Raw genomic sequence first — 22,086 nt, forward strand, 5'->3', positions numbered from 1 at the left:
TCTGCAAAGAGCTGATGAGACTCAACAACAACAAAGAAAATAATCCACTCAAAAAATGGGCAGAAGAGCTAAAAAGAAACTTCTCTGAAGAGGAAATGCAAATGGCCAACAGGCATATGAAAAAATGTTCAACATCACTTGTAATCAGGGAAATGCAAATCAAAACTACCATGAGATACCATCTTACACCAGTGAGAATGGCACATATATTAAGAAAACTAGCAACAACAAATGTTGGCGAGGGTGTGGAGAAAAAGGAACTCTCCTGCACTGTTGGTGGGAGTGCAAACTGGTCCAACCACTATGGAGAGCTGTGTGGAGATTTCTGGACCTACTAATCATAGAGCATCCATATGATCCAGCAATTCCACTCCTAGGTATTTACCCAAAGGGCACAGAAACATCAATTCCAAAGAGCACCTGCACCCCTATGTTTATAGCAGCACTGTTTACAATAGCTAAGCTATGGAAACTACCCAAATGCCCAAAAATAGATGACTGGATCAAGAAGATGTGGTACATATACACCATGGAATATTACTCAGCATTCAAAAAAGATAAACACATGCAATTTGCAGCAACATGGATGGAGCTGGAAGGGATCATGCTCAGTGAAATAAGTCAGAAAGAAAAAGAAAAACTCATAGCAGGAATGTAGAAAACTTAAATAAGGGACCAGGAAAAAGAATAACTATAAGAAAGAAAATATTAAAATCAGCAAACAACTATGAACCAAAGTCACACTATGGGGGATGAGGGGCGGGGAAAGGAGGGATTGGGGTCAAAATAAGGGAGTTGCAATTGTATGGGGAATATAAAAATACAATTTAAATTAAAAAAAATAGGAAAGGGGATATTATCATGGGTTACACAACTCCTTTTTGTACTAACAGGAAATGCAAAAGTTCCCTCTCGTTTATGGCGTTCTTTAAGCATTTTTTAAATATTTATTTATGGAAGAACCGGGGTATAGGCCAGATGTGCAGGATGGTGTGAGGATTCACCAGAGACAGAGCGGGAAACAGAACAGGCAGACTGACAATATACACTGCTGAGGGGGGCAGCAGTGTATATCCTCGCCCGCCAGTCGGGATCAAACCAACAATACAGAGGGTGTGGACAGACTCACATTGCGGCACTCAACCACCTGCACCACCAGGGAGGCCCTTCTTTAAGCATTTTTTTAAATTAAGTTTTGCTGACAAGAATCTTGAGACATTGGCTGATTAGAATGAGTGGCAAAAGACTGAAATGCTCTAAGAATTTCTTGAAGCTTATTAGAGAGTTCAGGTGGAGGGTGCTGTAGCATCCTCTACTTGATTAAAAAATTCCCCACCACTAACCTCTGAAGAGGCCTTGTGATCAGGGTCAGACTCAGAAGAGTCCAGTAAATGTTTTTTAACACCCTCGTGTAAAGGGAGCACCAAATTGTTCTTTATAATTGTTTTGAGGGGAAGTAGGATTATTACCCACAGGATGAAGAGCTTATTGTTTTAGAAAAGCTTTTTACAGGATTAACAAACTTACTTACTTATACTAACATAACATACTTATTTATACTAACAAAGATTTTTAAGAGTGGGTTCGTCTTTGTGTAAAGGAAATTTAGTTAATTACCGGTGTTTGTTGAACAACACAATTTTTACCTTTTAAGAAAACACATTTAAACATTAAATATTAACACCCAATCTTAAAACCTAAAGACATGTATCTTTTAAATTAAACCATTGAATTTACACTAGTTTACCAAATTTAGATCATGATCAAAATTGGGGAGTTTGTATAGGTGCCATTTATAGTTCATCCTCCGGAGGTAGAAGACAAGGATAAACAGATATCTCTTGATTTTTATTTAAAATTTTGGCCATGTGTTAATTTTAAGAAGTCAAATTATTTATTTTTAAAGGTTTTTTATCTATTTATATACATAAGAACTAGGGTGTAAGCCAGATGTGTGGGGGTGAAAAGACCAACCTGAGAGTGATGAGAACAGATGATCTACCAAAACATGCTGTTGAGGGGAGAAGCCGGCTGAGGCAGGAGAGGCTGGCTGTGTAATGTGGGCCAACTCCCCAGCCAGGATCTAACCCTTAATGTGCTGGTCTGAGATAGCTCAACAGTGTTGAGACTTCAACCCCTGTATTACCAGGGAGGCCCCATATGTCAAGATTTTTTAATGAGATAGAAGTTAAAATCCTTATATAGATAAAGTGTTTAATTTTAACCATCACTTAAGACTGGGGGCCCAAGGTCACCAAAATTTTAAAGACAGGCAGTTGTTACTAAATTTGAGATGCTAAAATATTTTAGAGTTTGTATTTTTAAGAAATAATTCTTTGGATTTATATTGTTTTTGCTTTATTTTATTGAGACCAAACATTTTTAAGATAATGGAACAATTTTTATGGAACATGCATGGGGAAAACAGGAGAAGAGAGGTTAAGATCTTAGATCTGAAGGGGTGTGAGATTACCACTCATGTTTCTAAGAGAGAGAGTAAAGATTTAACTGAAAAACTTGTTACCGAACGCCGGCCTCAGTTTCCCTCAGCCAATAAAAGGAAACTAAGTTTGAGGAAAAGGAAAGCGGTTTTATTTGTCGACAAATGAGGAGGGAGGCAGACTCAAGTCCGAAAAACCACCGTCCCCCCTCTTTGGCAGTGGGCAGGGGTATTTATACAGGGGGAGATGGGTAGGCATCCGCAAAGGGGAGGGGGAAGGGGTCAGCACAGAGACAAGTGGGCGCCAGCTCAACAGGGAGATGGATGGGTGTCAGCTCCTTCATCTTAAGGGAAGGGGAAGGTGTCAAGGCACAGAGACGGGTGATCGCCAACTTGTTTTCCTTAGGGCGAGGGGGAAGGGTCTACAGGGAAAGCGGTGGGCGCCAGCTTTTTTTTTCTTCCCAAGGGGAGGGGAAGCTGCAACAAATGGGAAAGACAAGTCATCAATCCTGTTAATGCTAGATAAGGGGAATTGCAAAAAATGGGGGAAAGACAAACTTGTTAACTGTATCAAACTCACTGAAGAAAGTTAACATCACAGACTCAGTGTCTGTGGGCCTTTCACCAGGCTGATTATCATCACAGAGTCCGGCTCTGTGGGCCTTTTACCTGGCTGATTTGGAAGAAAGTAACATCACAGACTCAGAATCTGTGGGCCTTTTACCAGGCTGATTTGGAAGAAAAAGATAGGAAAGACATGACTGAAAACACCTTCTTACCGCTTCGTTGCAGACTCTGGGTCTGTGAAGCCTTTTGGCCAGGCTTGAGAGGATGTCCAATTCCCGTGTCCCGGCTTGAGAAGCAGGGTGTGGGGTCCCTGTTTGGGAGCCATTTGTTGCATCAGGCAACATCACACTGATAAAGAAACGGGAGTCGTGGAGCAGGCTTCATAATGCAGGATATTGCTGAAGAGCAAGATCCTGGCCCTTTTATTGGCCCACGGTATTGGTTGTGAGGGGGAAGAGCAAAAGGAGATTAAGGGCATGGAGATGATAGAAAGGGGAAGGGTGGGTGTAGAAGATTAGGGATTGTGAGTCTGGCCCTCCAGGCACTTTTTATCTACTTCATGACACACCCTAATCCCCAGCCATTGTTCTAATCTTATCGACAAGGCATTCCACTGATCAGCTTCTGGGGTCCCTTGTCAGTACATCGGTCCTCGGCCAGGGCGTTCCTGGCCATATTTCGTGATGTGTAAGTCGGGAGACCTGTTATGCTTCATTTTATTTTATTTTTTTGCAGATTTATTTACTTATGAATACAAGAGCTCGGGTGCAGGGCAGAGATGCGGGGGTGGGGTAAGAGAATTCACCAGAGACAGCGCAGGGAACAGAACAGGCGGACTGACTGAAATCCACTGCTGAAGGGAGCAGCGGGAAGACAGGAGAGGTCTGTGGCTCCCCGTGGGTCACCTTCCTGGCTGGGGATGGAACTGGGGCTCCAGAGGCTGGGGATGGCTTCACAGTGTGGTGCTTAACCCCTTCCCCACCAGGGTGTTCCCTAGTCATGCCTTTATGTCCGCTTCAGGTAAGGGGATTTTTAAGAATGGTTTAAAATAATAATCTTTCCCAGAAATTCAAGCCACTTTGTTTGCCCTTTTAATGACTAGCGTATAACGTAGGGTCACAGTATTTGGAGCGAGGAGAAGGCATTTGTCTGCATCTCAGTGTTTATTTGGGAGCCGCCCCTCCAGGGCCTGCATCCAGGGCCGTTGCCTCAGGGAGTTCCTGCGCGCCCAGCCCCGCCCAGCGCACCTGGCTGCACCTGCGCTGCTACAGCACGTGCACGCTCGTTCAGGCCCTGCTGGCCCCTGACACGGGGTGAGGTTCGGCTGGAGTAAGCCTGGTCCTTCAGGAACCCCGTAGGGGCGCCGCTGCCCCATTGCCTGGGGAGCCGGCGGCGGGGAGCAGACAGGTGAGGCCCAGGGAGGGAAGGCGCTAGAGCTCTGGTTGGCGCATCTGGCCTGCACCCCGTTCTTGTATAAATAAATAAATCTTTTTTTTAATTAGCCTTATTCTAATGATTCCCAGGCAGCAGGCTTAATTACTGCACTTACCAGAGAAAATTCCTGGAGATCTAGAACAATTGGTGAGGAGAGGATGCCTCGGCAGTGCCTGCAGCATTGTTCAGGTGAGACCCGCCTTTAGGACCATTTATTTATTTATATTGTCTTAGGGTCTTCCCTTTCCCCAAGCTCATCTTTTTTTTTTTTTCTTTTCTTGCATCGTTGTTCATTTTTTTAGGTATTGGATTCTCCCTTCAGGGGTGGTCCCCATAGTGCTCCCACCAGAATAGCACCCGTGACCCATCACCATAATCCCTTGTGCTCTTCCCTCCCCTCTGTTCATCCCCTCCCCCCTCCGCGCTGGGGGCCTCAGCTCTTGGTCATCCTGCTGGGGTTGTCTTTTTCTCTACCTTTTGTTCAGTGTCTCTATATTTCCCACGTAAGAAACCACCTGATATTTCTCTTTCTCCTGCCTTACTGTGGCTAGCATCATCCCTTCCAGCTCCATCCATATCACCACAAACAGCATGAATTTGTCTTTTTTGATTATGAGCAATACCCTGCGGTGTAACCACAACTCCTTGATCCATTCATCTGTTTTGTGGCATTTGAGTTGTTTCCATGTCATGGCTATTGTAAATAGTGCTGCAATAAGCACAGGAGTTCAGGTTTCCTGTTTTTGTTTTTGTTTTTTTTTTTTTTGTCCCTTGGGTAGATTCCTAGGAGTGGAACTCTGGATCATGTGTAGACCCATTTTCAGTGTTCTGAGGAACCTCCACACAGCTGCCCATAGTGGCTGGACCAGTTTGTGCTCCCACCAGCAGCGTCAGAGCCTCCTTTGTCTCCTCCGCTTCTCCAGCATTTGCTATTGCCAGTTTTTTTTTTTTTAATAAGGAGCATTCTCACTGGAGTGAGGTGGTCCCTCATTGTGGTTTTGATTTGCATTTCCCTGATATTAGCGATGCTGAACATTTTTTCTATGCCTGTTGGCCATTTGCATTTCTTCTTCGGAGAAGTGTCCCTTAGCTGCAGGCAGGAGGCTGCTGCCCTGCGGAGGGAGAGAGTTGGTGAAAAGAGGCACCTGCATAGTCACGGGTGGGCAGAGGGATGGCTGCCCCGAGCCCGTGCAGAGACTGCCCTGATACAGCCCTTTTCTCTTTGGGAGGGTCACTCCTCCGTGGAGTGGCTGCTTGTTGCTGATGTCGGTAACAGGCAACACTAGAAAGGGACCAGAGATTCCAGGGTGAGCCCAATCTCCATATCCTTCCCCTCAGGCCTGTGCGCCACTCCCTAGAGCATCGGATCCTGCTCGCAACTCCTGCCTTGTGACAAGGCACTGGCGTCTAAGGGTCCGACCTCCACAGCTGGGTTAATGGTCCTGTTATTCCCCTCGACCCCCACCTCCTCGCGTGAGTCAGGTTTTCGTCACGTGAGGCCTCCCTTTCCAGTCTTTCCATTCTTGCCCTCCATCAGATGGAACTCGTGCAGCAGAGGCTGCAGATGGCTTCACAGTGCTGTGTTTAATACCTGCACCATCAGAGAGGCCCCACGCCTTGCTTTTATGTCAGCTTCAGGTAAGGGGATTTTTAACAACGGTTAAAAAAAATCTTTCCCAGAAATTCAAGCAACCTTGTTTGCTGTTTTAATGACTTGCGGATATTTTAGGGTCTGGCTGCGGCAGACACTGTCGGTGAAAGGCTGGAAGTCCTGGAGCTTGCAACAGACCTGCCTGTGCCCTCTGCCCCAGCCCGCCTGCCCCAGCCCACTGTGACCTGCTCATTAGCTGGAGTTATGTTGGGACAAGGCCTGGGGGTGGACTAAAAGTTTCAGGGAGTGACTGGCCAGGAGCCTGACTTGTGCCCCCCAGATGACCAGGTGAGCTCTTAGAAGTCTCCTGCTTCTCTACTCCCTGCTTGCTTCAAGTTGCAAATGTGCCCCTGCTGGGGCCATGGGTACTCTGTCGCCCAATGGCTCAGGGCTCAGACTTTGGAAAAAGATCACCTCTGGGCCTGCAGGATAAATAAAGATGAAATTTTTCCATAACCTCTCACAATCTAAAAATCAAAAGGTAGAAGGTCCTAACTCTAAATGCAAATAAAGCGAGATGTGTTAAGAATTGTATATAAAACAGGGCCTCCCCTGGTGGTGTAGGCAGTTGAGCACAGTGCTGTGAAGCTGTCTACAGCCTCTGCAGCACCAGTTCGATCCCGGCTGGCCAGAGAAGGTTCCACATATGGCACAGCAGACCTCTCGTGTCTTGCCCGCTGCTCCCCTCAGAGTGCATTTCAGTCAGTCTGCCTGCCTGTTCTGTTCCCCACTCTGTCTCTGATGAATCCTCGCACCCCCCACATCTCTGGCCTGTACCCCAGTTCTTGTGTGCATAAATAAGTAAATCTTAAAAGATTATTTATGCACTCAAGAACTGGGTTGTAAGCCAGACATGGGCGTTGTGTTAGAGAGGTTTCACCAGAGACAGAGTTGGGGGCAGAACAGACAAACTGACTGAAACACACTGCTGAGGGGCGCAGCCGGGAGACAGGAGGGGTCTGCGCGTCATGTGGGCTGCTCCAAGGCCGGCGGGATTGACCCGGCGCTGCGGAGGCTGCGGACAGCTCCACAGGCTGCGCCCAACCCACTGCGCCACTGGGGAGGCCCTAAAATACATTTTCAATGGAAATAGTAATTTTAATTTTGGAAATGACCTAAGGAAATGCTTTCAAATTCCGATAAATCTGTATGTGTAACAATGTTCAATAACACTTTATTTACAGTAAAATGATTCAAAACTATCCAAATAAAAACCCCCAATATACACAAAATTAAATGTAAAAGCTAGATACAGTAACACTGAAGTCTTTAATGGCGTGGAAAGTCCTTATGTTAGTGTTAAATGTTGAAAGTGGAGAATCCTGGCAGTGCTGTGATCCCACCACAGAAGAAACATATTAATGACACACCCTCTCCTTACCCCTCACCCGTGAGGAGAACACAGGGTGAACACCTGCAGGGAGCGCACTGTGACACCACAGGGAGAGTCAACAGTCCAGCCGCATCCAAAATGTGGACTCCTCTTGTCTTCACACTGCTGAGTGACATCCGACACAGAAACAACATGATTAATTTAAATATTAAACATCACACAAAGTTAAAATCACATGTTAATGATACAGACACACCCCCGCCCCCCCCCCCAGCCACACCCGGGCACCCGCCCTGCCCTCCCGCTGCTGGGCCTGGGGCTGGAGGGGGCTCAGCCCCGAAAGCTTACAACGTGTGCCCCAAACGCCCCCTTAACCCTGCGGGAGTGAAAACGGCCCGCGGGACAGAGGGGAGCCCGCCCCGGGGGCGCCCTCTGGGTCCCGAGGAGCCGGAGCGAGCCCGCGGCCGCGCGGTTCACGCTCAGGGACGGGCCCGCCCGTGCGCTCCTCCCGGCCCAACATAAGCCCCGGAGCGCCCGCGTCCAGCCCTTCCCCGCCGGCCCGAGTTCCCTGAGCGTGGCCCCGTCCCCGCCTCGCCAGCCCCACCGCGGCCCGGCCAGAGAGTCCACGGCCCCGAGAAGGACGCAGCATCCCCGCCCGCTCCGCTCTCCTCGCCGGACGCGGTGAGCGCGGCCGGGAAGCGCCTCCGCTCCCGCCGCGGGCCCCCGCCGCCTCCTGAGTCTCCGGGTGCGGGACCCCGCGCGCTGCCCGAGAGGGGAGAGGGGCGCGCTGGGGGGCCCTGTCGGCCTTGGGGAGCCACCGGTGAGCGGAGAGGATGGGGAGAAGGGGGACGCGGAGGGCGGTTGGGGAGGCCCCTCCCGGCAGCCTCTCTCGCGTCTCCTGCTCCAGCCGCACATCCCGCGCCGGTTCCTTCCGTGTGGGGGCCCCACAGAGGCGGGGTTCAGGCTCCCCCCCCAGGGCAGGAAGTGAGTCCAAGGGGTCACCTGCACCTGTGGCCCCGGTCTCGGGGAGGGGGGGGGTCGCGGCCCTTTCGCGCCCACGGAGCCTCGTCCGGGGAGAGCGTCCTGCCCAGCGCGGCCCTCGGCGTCCAGGACCCGCGCAAGGGCGGGGCTCCGGGGAGGGGCTCCCCTGATTTCCGGGCTCGGGGGCCACGAGCCTCCCAGCCCCCACTATTGGCCCCGGAAAACTGAGCTGAGGGCACGGCTGCACCTTCGTCCCCGAAGCAGCGCCCGCCCGGCCGAGGAGCCTGACCCGCCCGCCTCTGGCGCCTCCGCGCCCCAACATGACCTGGTGACTGTGCCGAGAGCCCGCGCGCGCCCGCGGACCTTCCCTGCACCCCTCGCCCCTCCTGCCCGGCCTCCTGAGCCTGGGGGGTCCCGCGCACTTGCTCAGGCTCCGGTCCCACTAGTGGACTCGGTCTGGGCGGCGGCGGCGGCTGCGCTCGTGTCCGTCAGTCCGTCTCGAGGGCGACCCCGGCCCGCCGGTGGCCTCGTCCCGTCAGTGGAGGCCCGCGGGGACCCTGGGGCTCGCCGGGGAAGAAGCTTCTCGGCACAGACGCCGCGCTCCCCGCGTGGGCCAGTCCCTGAAGGCGCCGCCCCGTCCCAGGACAGACCCCGCGGCGGGCGCGGGAAGGAGGGGGCGGCGGGGCGAGAGCTCGCTGCGCATCGAGACGGTTCCCGGGCACCCCTGGGCGCTTCTTCCCCCGGAGACCCCCGGCGCCCCCCTATTCTGCCCCCTCGGGGTCCCGCTGGCGGCGAGCCAAGCGTGCGGGGCTGCAGGCGTCGGGGCGCGGGCGGGTCTGTCATCGTCACCCGTGCTCGAACTGGGGAGCCCCCGACGTTTGCGGGGAAATCGCTCGTCCCAGCGGTGGGGAATCGGCCAAGCCCGCGAGGTGACCGGCGAGGGCTGGACGCGCAGCTGGGGCGCGCGAGGGCCGCGTCTGTCGGGCGGAGGGCGCCGAGGGCCGCAGTGTGACTCGGGGTCTGCGCCTCCGCCTCTCTGGTCCTCGCGCGGGCCCAGCCCCAGGCCCCGCCCCGCGGACACGCCCCGCTCCCGGCCCGCCTCGGGCTTCTGGGAGTGGTAGTCTCGGCGGGCGCGGCGCCTTCTTGGATGTTGTAGTTCCCGGGCAAGGGCGCCTCCTGGATGCGTCGCCCCCCACCCCTCGGCCACGCGCCGGGACTGGGGTCTCCGGGCCGAGGAGAAGCGGCCCGAACTCGCCGCGCCACGCGGAGGCCGTCCCTATCCCGCGGCGCGGGACCCGGACGGGGAGGGCGCGGCTGCGCGAGTGCGCGTCTGTTCCCTCGGGGTGCAGAGGCGGGGCGACCCCCAAGCCAGCCCCTTCCTCCCCTCCCCCGCCCGCCCGCCCGTCCGTCAGTCCTCTCCCCGACGCCCGCTGCTTCCCCCGGGAGGAGAGGGGTGCAGCAGGAGGGCGCGGGGGCCCCCAGTACGTGGGGGGGCCCACACCGGCCCGCGCCCGCAGCGCCCGGGGCCCTGCGCGATCTGACCCTCGCCCGCGTGGCCGCCGCTACCCGGCGCCGCCCTGCCGGGGCCTGGGCCCGCTCCCCGCTCCCCTCGCCGCGCCGCCCCGCCCCGGCCAGGGCCCCGCCTCCCTGCGCGCGCCCCCGCTCCGCCAGCTCCCCACGAAGCTGCTGCTCCCGGGACGAAGGGCACCGGCTCGGGTTTCCCTTTTCTGCCCTGCAGGTCCGGAACCGAGACTGCGGCGGAGCCGCCGGGAGCGGGACGGGACGCACGGGCTGCGGCCCCGAGGCGGAGCGACTGGCCGCGCCGGCACCTCCCGCGGGCTGGAGGGTGAAGACAACGCGGCGGCGGAGTCGGGAAGCCCTGGAGGCGCGGGGGCGGGGGGGGGGTCGGCCCTCCAGGCTCAGCGGCACCACACACTGAAGGACACCCCCCCCTTCCAGAAGCCGCCGCCTTCGGGGCGCCCCGCTGCCGCAGCACCGGTGGCCCACTGGCGCAGGTCCGCCGCGGCCTCCCTCGGAGCCATAATCACAGCAGGACCCCAACATCATCTCACCGGTCACAGCCCCGTGCTGCGCAACTTGTGCAGTCTAAAAATAACCAGCCACCCCTCCCCCGGGCACCGAGCTCCCACCAGGTGCTAAGTCCCCCTCAGAGGCACCGAGTCCCCCCAGAGTCCTCCCAGGGCCCCCCCAGGCACCATGTCTGTGGTCCCCTGGCCGCCTCTGCCCTATTTCCCCGTAAGTCCGGGTAAGCGAGGGTTCATGTGAATATTCGCTCATTTGCCTGAATGTGCCCCCCAGGGGCGGCCCCTGGGGATCCCGTTCATTCTCTGACACCCTACACATGGGGCACCCCGAGGTGCCCACAGTCTGGGCACAACGTCAACTGACGAACTGCCCTGTGTCTAGGACAACAGGTCTACACAAAAATCCCACGTTTAAAAAAACGAGATTTTCCAATTATACTGAAAAGTGTAAAGTGTGGTGCATTCCCTAATCCAACATCTTTGAAATTTAAAACATTACCAAGAAAAACAAGAGTTTACTAGGCTTTATAACAGAAAAATGATTTTAAATAGGTCATGGAAATGTCTGTTTCCAAATTTATTTTGAAATAAATTCTAAGATCTGACCTCGCTTCGGTGGTAAATACCTTTGCTTGCGTGTCTAACCAAAATCATCTCCTAAACAACCGCAACGTCATCCCAACAGAATGAATCTCTTCTTATCCCTGTACAATCCATATTCAGGTTCCCTTGTTCCACCCCTAAAAGTTTGAAAAACATGATTTATTTGAAAATAAGTTAAGCACCAGGGATCTGCGGGTGTATATCTGGAGGAGGAGAGTCCAGCCCGGGGAGGCCACTCAGCTCAGCTCAGCTCAGCCAAGGAACCAGGGACTGTTGGACTTTTTGCTTCCGTTCTAACATCACCTGCACTGGCCCTGGCACACAGTAGGTCCTCAGAAAACCTCAGGGGAAATGAGTAAGTGGGGAAAGCCCTGGCCTGGCCCTGGTGCCCAGGGCCTGAATCTCCCCTGTACTCTGGATGTCACCCGGGCTTCAGCACACAGTGGGCCCTCAGGAAGAATAAGTCCTGGGGTGAAAGGATGCAGGTGAGCATCCACAGCACTAGCCCTGGGGGCCCTCCAAGTCAGAAGGCAAGCGTCCCGGTTCTTTCCTGCGCCCGGCCATTGGCACACAGTAGCCCGCTGGGAGGGCCCCAAGGAGCCGCCCCGCCGGGGAGCCTCCCCAGGACCGTGCGCGCAGCTGCGAGGCTCGGCGTCAGAGGAGGGTCCTGGTACCCCCAGCTGAGCCGAGCCTTGAGGACACCGGCGGGCGCGGAGGGCGGCCCTGTCCCCAGAGGCGCGCGCGCAAAGGTGGCCGCGCAGGCGGAGCGACCCCAGGGGAGGGCCCGAGGCCACCGCCGGCGGCCGCCCAGCAAGAAGCCTGACCTCAGGGCCGCCCCCAGCCCCCAGGCGGGCGCCAGACACCCTCTCCCCAATTCCTGCCGACGGGGAAGGGACTCCCCGCCGCCTCCGCCCCCGCTTCCCAGGTCCGAGGCCATTGGGTCGTGTCCTGCGTCCTCGCGTGGCTCGTGCTGGTGCGCGCCGACCCCACCGCCTCGCCTCGGCCGCCCGGTCTCGGCGTCTCCCCGGGAGCGCGGCCGCTGGGACCAGCTAGAGCCGCGCGCGAGGCGGAGCCGGGCTGGAGTGGGGGGCGTGGGCGCCCCCTGACGGCCGCGTAGACGGCGCCTGCCCACCCCCCACGCCCACCCGCGAAGGGGGTGGATTTGGCGGCGGCGCCCGGCGCGCGGTTCCGGGAGGCCGGGGCGCGCGGGCGGGAAGGGCCGGTCGGGCGGGCTGCGCGCGAGGCGTCCGACGCCGGGGGATTGTGAGCGCAGCTGTACAAGGCCAGGCAGCGAGCCCGCCGGGGCTGCGCGCAGCGCGGGTCGACCAGCTCTCCGCGGGGGCAGCGCCTCCTCCCGCAGGCCACCGGGACCTGCACAGCGCGGGGTGCACCTCTGCGGGAGGGTCCCGGGGGAGGCAGCGGCTGTCCCGCGCCCGGGGCTGCATCTCTGTCGGCCCGACTGCCGCGTACCGTCCCGGGGGAGGGAGCCCCGGTGGTGTGAGGGACCCCCGGGGTCCAGCCCCGCTGCCGCGCCCGGAGGTAGGAGATGCCGCCGCTGTTCACCCCAAGTCTCCCGCAGGAGCCGCGGGGTCGAGGGCCGCGAATCAAGCGGGGTCCGTGACCCTAGGGTCGGGCCGGGGGCTGGGGGCCGAGTGCTGCGGGTGGGGGCGGCGCCTGAACGGGGACGAGGCCGCGAGCCGCGAGCCTGGGGTGTCTGGAGCCGGAGCCGGCACAGCATCCGCGAGTGAGGGGTGGCGGGGGCAGAGCCCCCCGCGAACTCGTCGCAGCCGGCCGGGGACCTGGGGCGGGCGCTGTCGCGGGGGGCGGGCGCCGGGGTCGCGGGCGGGGGCGGGCGGGACCCGCGAGGTGCGAGCTTCGCGCCGAACCCGCGGAAAGACCGGGGCCGGGGCCGCGAATCGGGGCCGGGGCGTGGGCTGAAGCCAGGGGCCCGGGGCCGGATCCCAGGATCCCGGAGTCTCAGGACTCGGGTCTCCGGCGGGGTCGGGCAGGAGCCGCCCTGGGGGAGGGCCGCGGGGGGAGCCGGGCCGGCAGCGCCCCAAGTGCGGAGAGGCCCCCAAGACGGCCGAGGCTGGACGGCCCCGCCGCGGGGCCCCGGCTCCTCCTCTGGCCCGAGGTCGACCAGAAGCCCCCGCGCACACCGGGGAGGTGGCAAAGGGGTCGTGCGGGGAGGCGGCAAAGGGGTCGCGCGGGGCGAAGGGGCCGGGGTTCGGGCCGCAGCTCCAGGGGCCCGCGGGCTCGGCCCCGCCCTTGGGCGCTGAGGTTTTTCTGGCCCCAAATCGGCGCTTTTTGCAGCCAGAGTATCAGCGGCTGCTCTCTTGGGGCGGAACCCCGCGCGTGCCCTCGCCCGTGTCCGTTTTCGGGCGTCTCCGCAAACCCGCGCCCTCGCTATGGTGTCTCAGAGCTCCGCACCGCGCGCCGCAGCAGCACCCGCCCGCGGTGGAAGCACAGCCGGCTGCCACACACGGTCTCCCGGCGGGTGCTGCCGCTGCCCAAAGGCGGGGTGAGTGTGCCAAGCGGGCAACAGGCGCCATGGCCAGACCGGTGCTCAGCCTCTGAGAAGCCGCGGAGTCTGCAATAAGCGTCTCCATCTTGGAGTAGCTGGGGGTGCTGCCAGGCAGGGCTGTGAGTTTCCTGCACGTTCCCCAAAACCTGATCAGGGTAGTGGTGCATCACGCAGAATGCAAACACTGCACCCACAACGCACCCCACACCTCGAGCTGGTGAGGGGGGCACTCCCAGTGGGGTTGGAAGTCTTGTTTCAAGACTAGGATAACACTTAGCCCCCAACTGCTATGGTGAGCCCTGGGGCCTGCACCAGCCCTTCCTGTGAGGGGCGCCTTGTCAGATGTGGAACCTTGTGCCCACAAGGCGGGCTCAAGCAAAAACGGACTTGTAGAGAAAGTGCCTCCGGCCTGAGGCTGCTGCTGGGTCAGACCTTGCGCCAACACCCTTGTTGGTGGCTGCTCCCCATGCTGTGAATGTGGAGCACTGGGGCTGGGAGGAGGCGGGTGTCCTGGCGGGTGCATGTTTTCTGCGGCTATGCCTCTGTGTGCTCCAGGGCCCTCAGCCCCTGCCTGTGGCCTCTACTGTGTGCCCCAATGGCTCAGGACTTGCTCCTCTTCTGTGCTCCTGTTTGCTTGTCTACAGGCCAGGGCCTGGCCTCCAGTGTGCCTCGCTGTTCTGATGCCCTGAAAGGAGCAGCGGGTGCTGCCCTGGCCTTGTGTCCCTGTGGCCCTGCCTGCTGTGGTGCTGGCCTCAGACCAAGTTGGGGTTGATGGAGTGTCCACAGCTGCACACCTCAGTGGTGTGGCTCCTCAGGGAGCTTGCCCTCCCCTCCTGGAGGGTCAGTCATACAGTTGCCAATGTCATGAGCTGACCCCCCTGTGCATATACAGCCTCAGAGTTGGGCCCTCCGGGCCTCTGTGGCCTTTCTTGTCTTGGTCTTCTCTGGCCATACTCTGTGCTGCCCTGGCCACTACCTGGCTCTTGGCTTACACTGTGCCAGGGTCTCTGGGCTCCCTCCCAAGGCAACTATCCACCTGGGATGCAGTGAAGAGGGCCCTTGTGTTCTACAACTGATGTTCACCGAGCACTCAAGCTGTAGGGGGACCTGAGGTAAGTCTTGTGCTTGGGGTCAGTCTTTTTGGCCCTCAGGCTGTGGGTACCTGTGGCTGCTAGCTGGGCAGCTCATGGTTGGTGTGGCTGCTGGATACACCCTCAGTGGGGTGTCATGCTACCTGGAGCCCTCACTTTGGAAAGAGCCAGTGTGTTGAGCCACCTGGACCCAGGGGGCTGTTTTTGGGCTAGAGGGCAGCCTTTGTGTGGTGCTGCTGGAGCAGGAGATGCCAGCTCCAGTGTGCAAGAGAGGCCTGTGGGGGCAGCTGGTGCTGGTGGGGCTCCAGGAGTGCCTGCCTGTGGGCAGTGCCCAGGCCACCACAGCCCCATGGGGGCTATAGTGTCACAGTAGATCCAGCAAAGGTGGTAACTGGAGGTCCATGGGGGCCTGGGGTTGGCTGAACCTGTGTTGCCTGCAAGTGTCAGAGGCCTGGAGTTCTGGGTGGTGGCCAGCAGCACCCATCTCCCACATGGTACTGCTTGCCCCAGGAGCTGGGGCCCTTAGGGTCCTGTGTGGCTGGTTGTAGAGTGGAGCCCTCCACTGGGCCCTATAGGGGAGGTGCCCCTGGTGGGCAGGTGGAAATCCAGCTCATGGTGACTGAGTGTTGTGTTGCCTGATGGGTCACTGCCCCCATCACTGAGGTTTGCAGCCTCCCTGAGTTTGGGTGGGCAGTGGGGGTGCTTGAACTGCCAAAGGCTCTTGTCCAAGCAGTTGGCTGTGCGCTGAGCCCTGCCTTGTGTGCATGGGTCAGTGCTGCTGTCACATAGTGGGGGCTGTTAGGTAAAGAGGAAGAGAAAGCTCTGAGCCCCCAGATGGCTGTTCCTCTTCCCTGATGCACATCAAGTGCTGGCTGAGCCCTGTATACAAGGCCCCTGGGGTGGCATCTTGCCCCCTGTGAGTGCTGCAGCCTGGACATGGGATTCCGGCTCTCAAGACAGTGGAGGGCCATGACAGGCAATGCCCCAGAGGTGCTGGGGCAGCTTCAGGCTCCAGCTGCCTTTAGAGGCTGGCCAACCATGGGGGTGGCTGTGGGAGCCCTTGCTTGTGCCTGCAGGGCTGGTGTTGCTGAAGCCTCCACGAGAGGGCACCTGGAGTCATGGAGGGCTGATGCCAGGGCTTGGCCCCATCCAGCTCAGTGGCTCTGTCCCCTGGTGCTGTGTGCCCCAGGGTTGTGCTGCCCTTACTGGACTGCCCCTGGAAGAGTGTTTAGCTTCAGCCCCATTGCAGTGGTGGCAGGGGTGCCTTGCCCATGTTGAGGGGGGCTGGGGGCCATGGCCTGGTCTGTCAGTGGTGGGCTCTGAGGGGTGGTGGCTCCTCTCTGCAGGCCCTTGCATCTCCTATGGCACCTTAGAAAGTGCCCTTTTTACTTGCTATGATAACCCTAACCCCAAGCAATGGTGTGGGCTGGGCTGACTCTGCTATGCCTGTGTGCTCCCTGTGGGGGTTGCCTCTGCTCATCAGTGGGGTGAGACTGCCGGGGCAGATGGACTCGTGGCAAGTGGGGAACAAGCACCGCGGCAAGCGTGGTCCAGGTGGCTCTGAGAGGCCACGGGGGCTGTGGGTGAGTGCTTTGGTCTGGGAGCAGCACTGGGGGCGGGTGCTTACGGGGCAGCTCTCCATGTTGCCTGCAGGCTCCCCAAGACCTGGTTGCGGGTGCAGTGGGTTGTGCCTACACTGTGTCCCATATGTGGGGCCCCTGGTCAATACTAAGTGAGCCATGGGCTCCTGCCTGGAATAGAGCAAAGGGGCCTCATGTTGTCCTAAGCTGCTGGGACCTGAGCTGCAGCCATACCACCACCCCTCTTAAGAGGGTGTGCTGTCTGCGGTGGCCCCTGTGGGGCTACATGGTGTTCTCAAGCACAAATGCAGGTGCAGAACTGGCTCCCCTGAGCCCCGAGCTGTGGTGAGGCCAGGCCTCGTACCCAAGCCCATGGTTTGGGGGGCTGTTCCCTAGGCTGACTGTGGTGTAGCAGGGCTAGGAAGAGATGGGGGCTTGGGCTATCTGGGTTGGAGGGGGGGCTTCCATGCCTCTGAGCTCCTGCCTGTGGCCTCCGTGGCGTTGCCACAGTGGCTTGGGGCCTGTTTTCCTCATGTGTTCCTGTTGAGGGGGCCTGACTCCCTAGGTTCCCCCTGTCCTGATGCCTCACTCCAAAGAGCAACATGTGGTTGGGGGTTGCTGCCTGTGCCTATGCTACCAGGGGGCTGTGGCTGTACCCCCTGTTGGCAAGGTGCCCCACCACACTTGGCAGGAGGTGGGCCCTGGACTTGTCTGTGTTATGGCCAAGGTGCATGTGTGCCTGGAGTGCTCTGGACCCGCGGGCGGCGCCTGAGGTCTACGCTGGGACACACGCTGCTCTTGTGAGTTGGCTGTTAAACCCTGGAGCCCCAGAAGCTGGGGGGTGGGTAACCCTGCTCAGTGTGAGGGAAGCCTGTGCCCAGGTGCCCATGAGGAAACAAGGATCCACCCTGGTGCTTGCCTTCAGTCAGGCCCGCAGCCCACTCGCCCCCTGGCAGGGGCTGCTCGCTAGGAACGGCCCCATCCTCCTGCTGCAGCTCCGGGGTGCTTTGCCCCTTCCTTCCTGGATGGCAGGAGACGCCCCTGAGGGAGTGGGATGTGGGCGGCCCGAGTCCGGGGCACAGGTGGCCAGGTGTGTCGGTTCCTGGGGGAACCTACACGCGGCCGCTTGGGTCCCAGGCCCCTCCTCCTCACTGGGTTGCCGGTGGGGAGGGGGCCGCGGCTGCTGCTGGGCCCTGCTGAGGTCGACCAGTTGGCCGGCCCAGGGCCCGCAGGCATTCAGGTGGGTCGACCAGATGGCCCACTCCTGCCCGCCACCAGGTGGTGCTGCAGATGAAACAGAGTGTAGTGAGGCACCGGGCATGGCAGGGCTCCACAGGAAGCGACACTGCGGGGCACAGCCAGACTGGGCACAGCCAGACTGGACGGGCATGGCAGGGTTCAACGGGACGCGACGCGACAGGGCGGGGCAGGGTGCGGCGGGGAGCTACAGGACACGGGGGCAGGACGCCAAGACGGGACGGGAAGGGGCGGGGTGGGGTGGGACAGGACGCTATGCCACGCGGATACAGTGACCCTATTCAGATTTGTGTCCTTTCCCTTTAGATGCCCCTTTTTGTTGGAGTGACTGCACCCCAGGAGCACGATGGGGAGAGACCCCCCCATTTCAAACCTGCATGTCTTCATTTCTCTAGCATAGCATTAAAAGGCCTTGGAATCCTAGTCAAGTGACATGAAGTCTCACTTTCACCATTTATTTGGGATTTCTTGCGTGAATCCCATATTCTCGGCAGAGCGACGCTCTATTTCCATGTCCAGTCACAGCTGCTGAGCTCAGAGAGCAAAAATTAGAAAAATAGACTCATCCTCGCAGGTTTTCCCCATTACCTTCATGGGCTTGGGACAGGGGCGGGCCAAAATAAGGCGTGCGCAGTGTCATAAGCCAACTTTGGGATTCTACAAATGGAAAATCACCCTCAAATGTCCACGTCTCACACACACACACACACACACACACACACACACACACACACACACACACACAGGTCGTGATCCAGGCAGGCCGCAGCCAAGGCTTCCAGAAAGCTTGGGAAAGCGGTGGAGAGGCCACATTCCCACAGAGCCAGAAATCAAGAAAATGATTTTTTGAGTCAGTCCAGCCATTATGAGTTAGAAACAGGACGGTGTGACATAAAAACTCGGGGCATCCAACTTCAGGAAGCTGCCGAGGCTGGTTCTACCACTGGATAATCTGTAGTCAGAGAACACAAAGGATTCAACCTCCACATTGACACGAGGAGTAGAAACACATTTTTTCAAACCCAAGAGCTAATCATGGGAAACATCGCAAAGCTGGAGGGAAATGGATATAAATCCATCCTGATGCTGTTTCTTTGGAGAAGCCAGAGTCAACTAATCCAACACTTACAAATCGACCAAAAAGGGAAGGGTAACATGGTAAAAATGAAGGCAAACATGGCAATGGCTGTGGGAGGATTTTCTAGCAACAAAATCCATCATGAGGATAAATAAAAAGCAACAGATACACGGCAGCCAAGAGTCAGCCCTCCCTGGCTCCAGGACGTGATCCCTCAACGGAGGCCTTTTTCCAAATGTCAAGGAACCGACTCTTTACAAGCAGATAAAAGGGTGAGTGAGTCCTCACATGACCCCGAATTCAACAGACAAGAGACTCCTCCGGAAACAAGAAGGGGGTTCAGTATCTGGAGAAATATCCTACGTCCCAAGGACACAGGTCAGGAAGCTACTAGCACTGTCCACCCCCAGAGCTACCTCTGTCTACCTTCTGTGAGGTCCTGCTGCACCTCCAGCTGGGGCCACCGGGCGAATCCCTGCCCCCTCCCAGTGGGATAGAAAACATTTGCATCAAGGATGACTTCGTTCAGGGACACGGGTGCAAAGCCTCCCCAAAAGGTTAAACGCAACAAAAGTAATGTCCCGGGTGTTGAGAGGGCACTTGGTCAGCCTCAGTGGCCTGTCCTGCTGCTAGCCCGGTCACTTCCTCCCCGACGCGCAGAACCCTTGGCGGCAGTGGCACCATGGTCAGAGGAAAAGCGCCAAGGGCATCCCAGTCAACACCAGAACAGGGAGAGCACACACACCACCAGGACGATGGCCGTCTGCTGGGGTGCTCTGGGCCACTCCAGGAAGCCCTGAAACAGAAGAGGGGGTGACAACGGCTGAGGGGGGGCTCCCCCGCTTTCAGGACGAGGATTAGGCCCAGGGATGGCTCGGCCTGGCACTTGCCTAGCTGTTGCGATGCCAGGAGGATGCCACCGGGTGACAGATAAATACACAAGCCATGTCCAGGGTGCCTGGCAGAGGGCACGGTCACACGGTCCTGCCACAGCCACGCTGCCTGGGGGGACCGAAGGTCACCCTATCCACGGCGCCCTGACAGAGGGAAGGGGAGACTGTCCCTGAGAGGCGGCTCCACGTGTTCCCCACTAGCAAGGCTTGCGGTGCTAGAGGCCGGTCTGACCCCAGGTTTCTCCACCAAACCCTCTCCTGAGCTCCCTCTGGCTCCCGCCTCTCCCCGGGGATGGCATGGGCCTCTTGCCATTTACGGAGCCCTAGTAGCCCCAAATCCCTTCACCCCACCCCAAAAGCTCCCCGCAACGTCCTTTCATCTCTGCTTCGGGCCCTTCCAGGCTGAGCTCCACCTGTCGCTGCCCCCCACACACACCCCAAGGCTGCCCAGCTCCCCCCTCTCAACTTGGTATTCTGCTCTCCACCTGTGCCTCGCCCCCAGTCCCGGGGCGCAGGAAACTCGCTTGAGCTCCTGTGTGGCCTGACTGAGCCTGTCCAGGCGACTCAGCTGGGGGCGGGTGGGGCTCGGCTCCCCTGGGGAGAGAGGGGTCCGGCTTTCCGCCACTTGCGTCATGGCCCCCGCCCCCGTCCGGCCCCTCCCGCCGCCCGCGGGTCCCCGCGAAGACTCCCCTCCCCAGCCAGACCCAGGCCGGGTTCTGCGGAGCCGGCGCCGCAGCCACCGCGGGTGCGCAGGCGCGGGGGGGGCGCGGGCGGAGGGGGAGGCCGGCGCCGGGGCAGCAGGGGAGGGGGCGCGCCCGCCCGGCCGGGGAGCGTGCGCGGGGGAGGCCGGCGGCGGGGCAGCAGGGGAGGGGGCGCGTCCCCGCCCGGGTCCCGGGAGCGTGCGCCTTCGGGGCGGAGCGGGCGCGGGGACTGCGGGGCTTCCGGTCCGCGGCTCCGTTTGGGGGGCTGTGGTCGCGGCGCGCGGGCGCTGGGGCCACACTGGGGCGTGGGCCAGGACCGCGCGTGGACGCCCGCAGGGGCCGGACGTCGTGGCCGCCCGGGGCGGCTCTGGGGTCCGCAGCTCAGCGGGGGAGGGCGGGAGCAGGGTGTGGCAGGCGGGCCCGCGAGGCGGGCAGACCGCCGGGTCAGGGGCCCGCTTCGCCCATTGTTACTACTGCGCCCTCCCCGGGCCTGGGGCCTGTCGACCTCCGTGCCTCAGTTTCCCGTCCTGATGGGGGCGGGAGCCATCGCGCCCGCGCCGGGAAAGCGAAAGCCGCGCAGCCGGGACCTGACGCGCACCGGTCACCGCCCTTCGCATCTCCCAGTTCCGCCAGATTCCCACAAAGCCATCCATGGCAGGGAAAGCCCCCTTTTCCCTGTGACTTGAAGTGCAGAGCGCGCTCCCTCCCGCGTCCCCGTCCCTCCCCCCCCCGGCGCCCAGGGGTTTTCACAGGGGCCTCCCTGGACTGCCGCCCCGCCAGGGCTCGGGTCTGGGGTCTTGGCCAAGGCCTAGCTCTGATTTCTTGGGCTCCCCCTACCCCCCGCAGGTGCTCCCGTTCCCTACCCCCGCAGATGCTCCCTGTTCCTGTGCCGCCGCCTAAGTCCCAGCCTTGAGTTTGGCCCTTCCACACTTTTTTGAATAGTTTAGGCGAGGATGTAACTTTTTTTCGCAAATGGATAAATACTTGAGCTGTCCCAGTGACTCAAACAAGCAGCACAACTGACTGTCCGGCAGGGTCCATGCACAGCCCCTGTGGGCATCTCGGGGAGCCCCAACAGCCCAAGGGCAGATGCCGTGGAAGGAGAAGGGAAGGAGGCCTAAAGTGTTATAGAGCAACCCCATATTAAACGGGTTCCTGGCTGTGGGTCCTCACCGCGCGCTTTAAAGGGACTTATGAACTCTACTACAGACACACGCAAAAGGTTAATAAAAGGTTTATTTACAAGAGAAAATAAGGAAAATATACAACTCAGGGAGAAAATAGGGAAATAAAGTCTTTAATGCGTCCTACCAGATCCAACGACCTGGAAACCAAAGTCACTCTCAGAGCTGGCCAGACAGCTGCGAGCTGGCTAAGGCAAAAATGGAGAGCTCCCAAGCCCACGTGTCGCTTTTGTATCCACTGGCTGCTTACCCCACCCTCAGGTCCCAGCCACCTTCCCTTTGGTGGTGATGGGATTTGGAGTTCCCAGTGCTTTGGCTTTGACCTGGGTGGGGGCGGAGTCCACAAAGCTATATGGAATTTGCTTTGGACATCCTTCCCCCTAACAATAGGACATCCTTGTCCTGCCTGGGGGACATGCGCCAGAAAGTGGGAGCCTAGACCAGAGCTTGGGGTGCTCTGTGGTACTGTCGGACCCAAACCTCTTTGTTGACAGGCGTCTCCATACCTGGACCTGCAGGTCGGCAAGGTGTGGAGCCAGCAGGAGCCTCCAGGAATGTTGTGTCGGAATGTTCTAGAAGGAGGGACAGAAAAATAAGATCTGTTAGGAGGCTGCTGCAACAAGCCAGGTGAGAAAGGACACGCCTGCAAGAGGTGGTAGCGAGGATGCAGCTCAGTGGACAGATTCGGACTCGCCTTGGAGACAGAGCTGAGGACGCCCTCATG

Source organism: Talpa occidentalis, unplaced genomic scaffold (genome assembly GCF_014898055.3).
Source record: "Talpa occidentalis isolate TD23 unplaced genomic scaffold, MPIMG_talOcc4v2.1 talOcc4.19, whole genome shotgun sequence".
NCBI classification, from domain to species: Eukaryota; Metazoa; Chordata; class Mammalia; order Eulipotyphla; family Talpidae; genus Talpa; species Talpa occidentalis.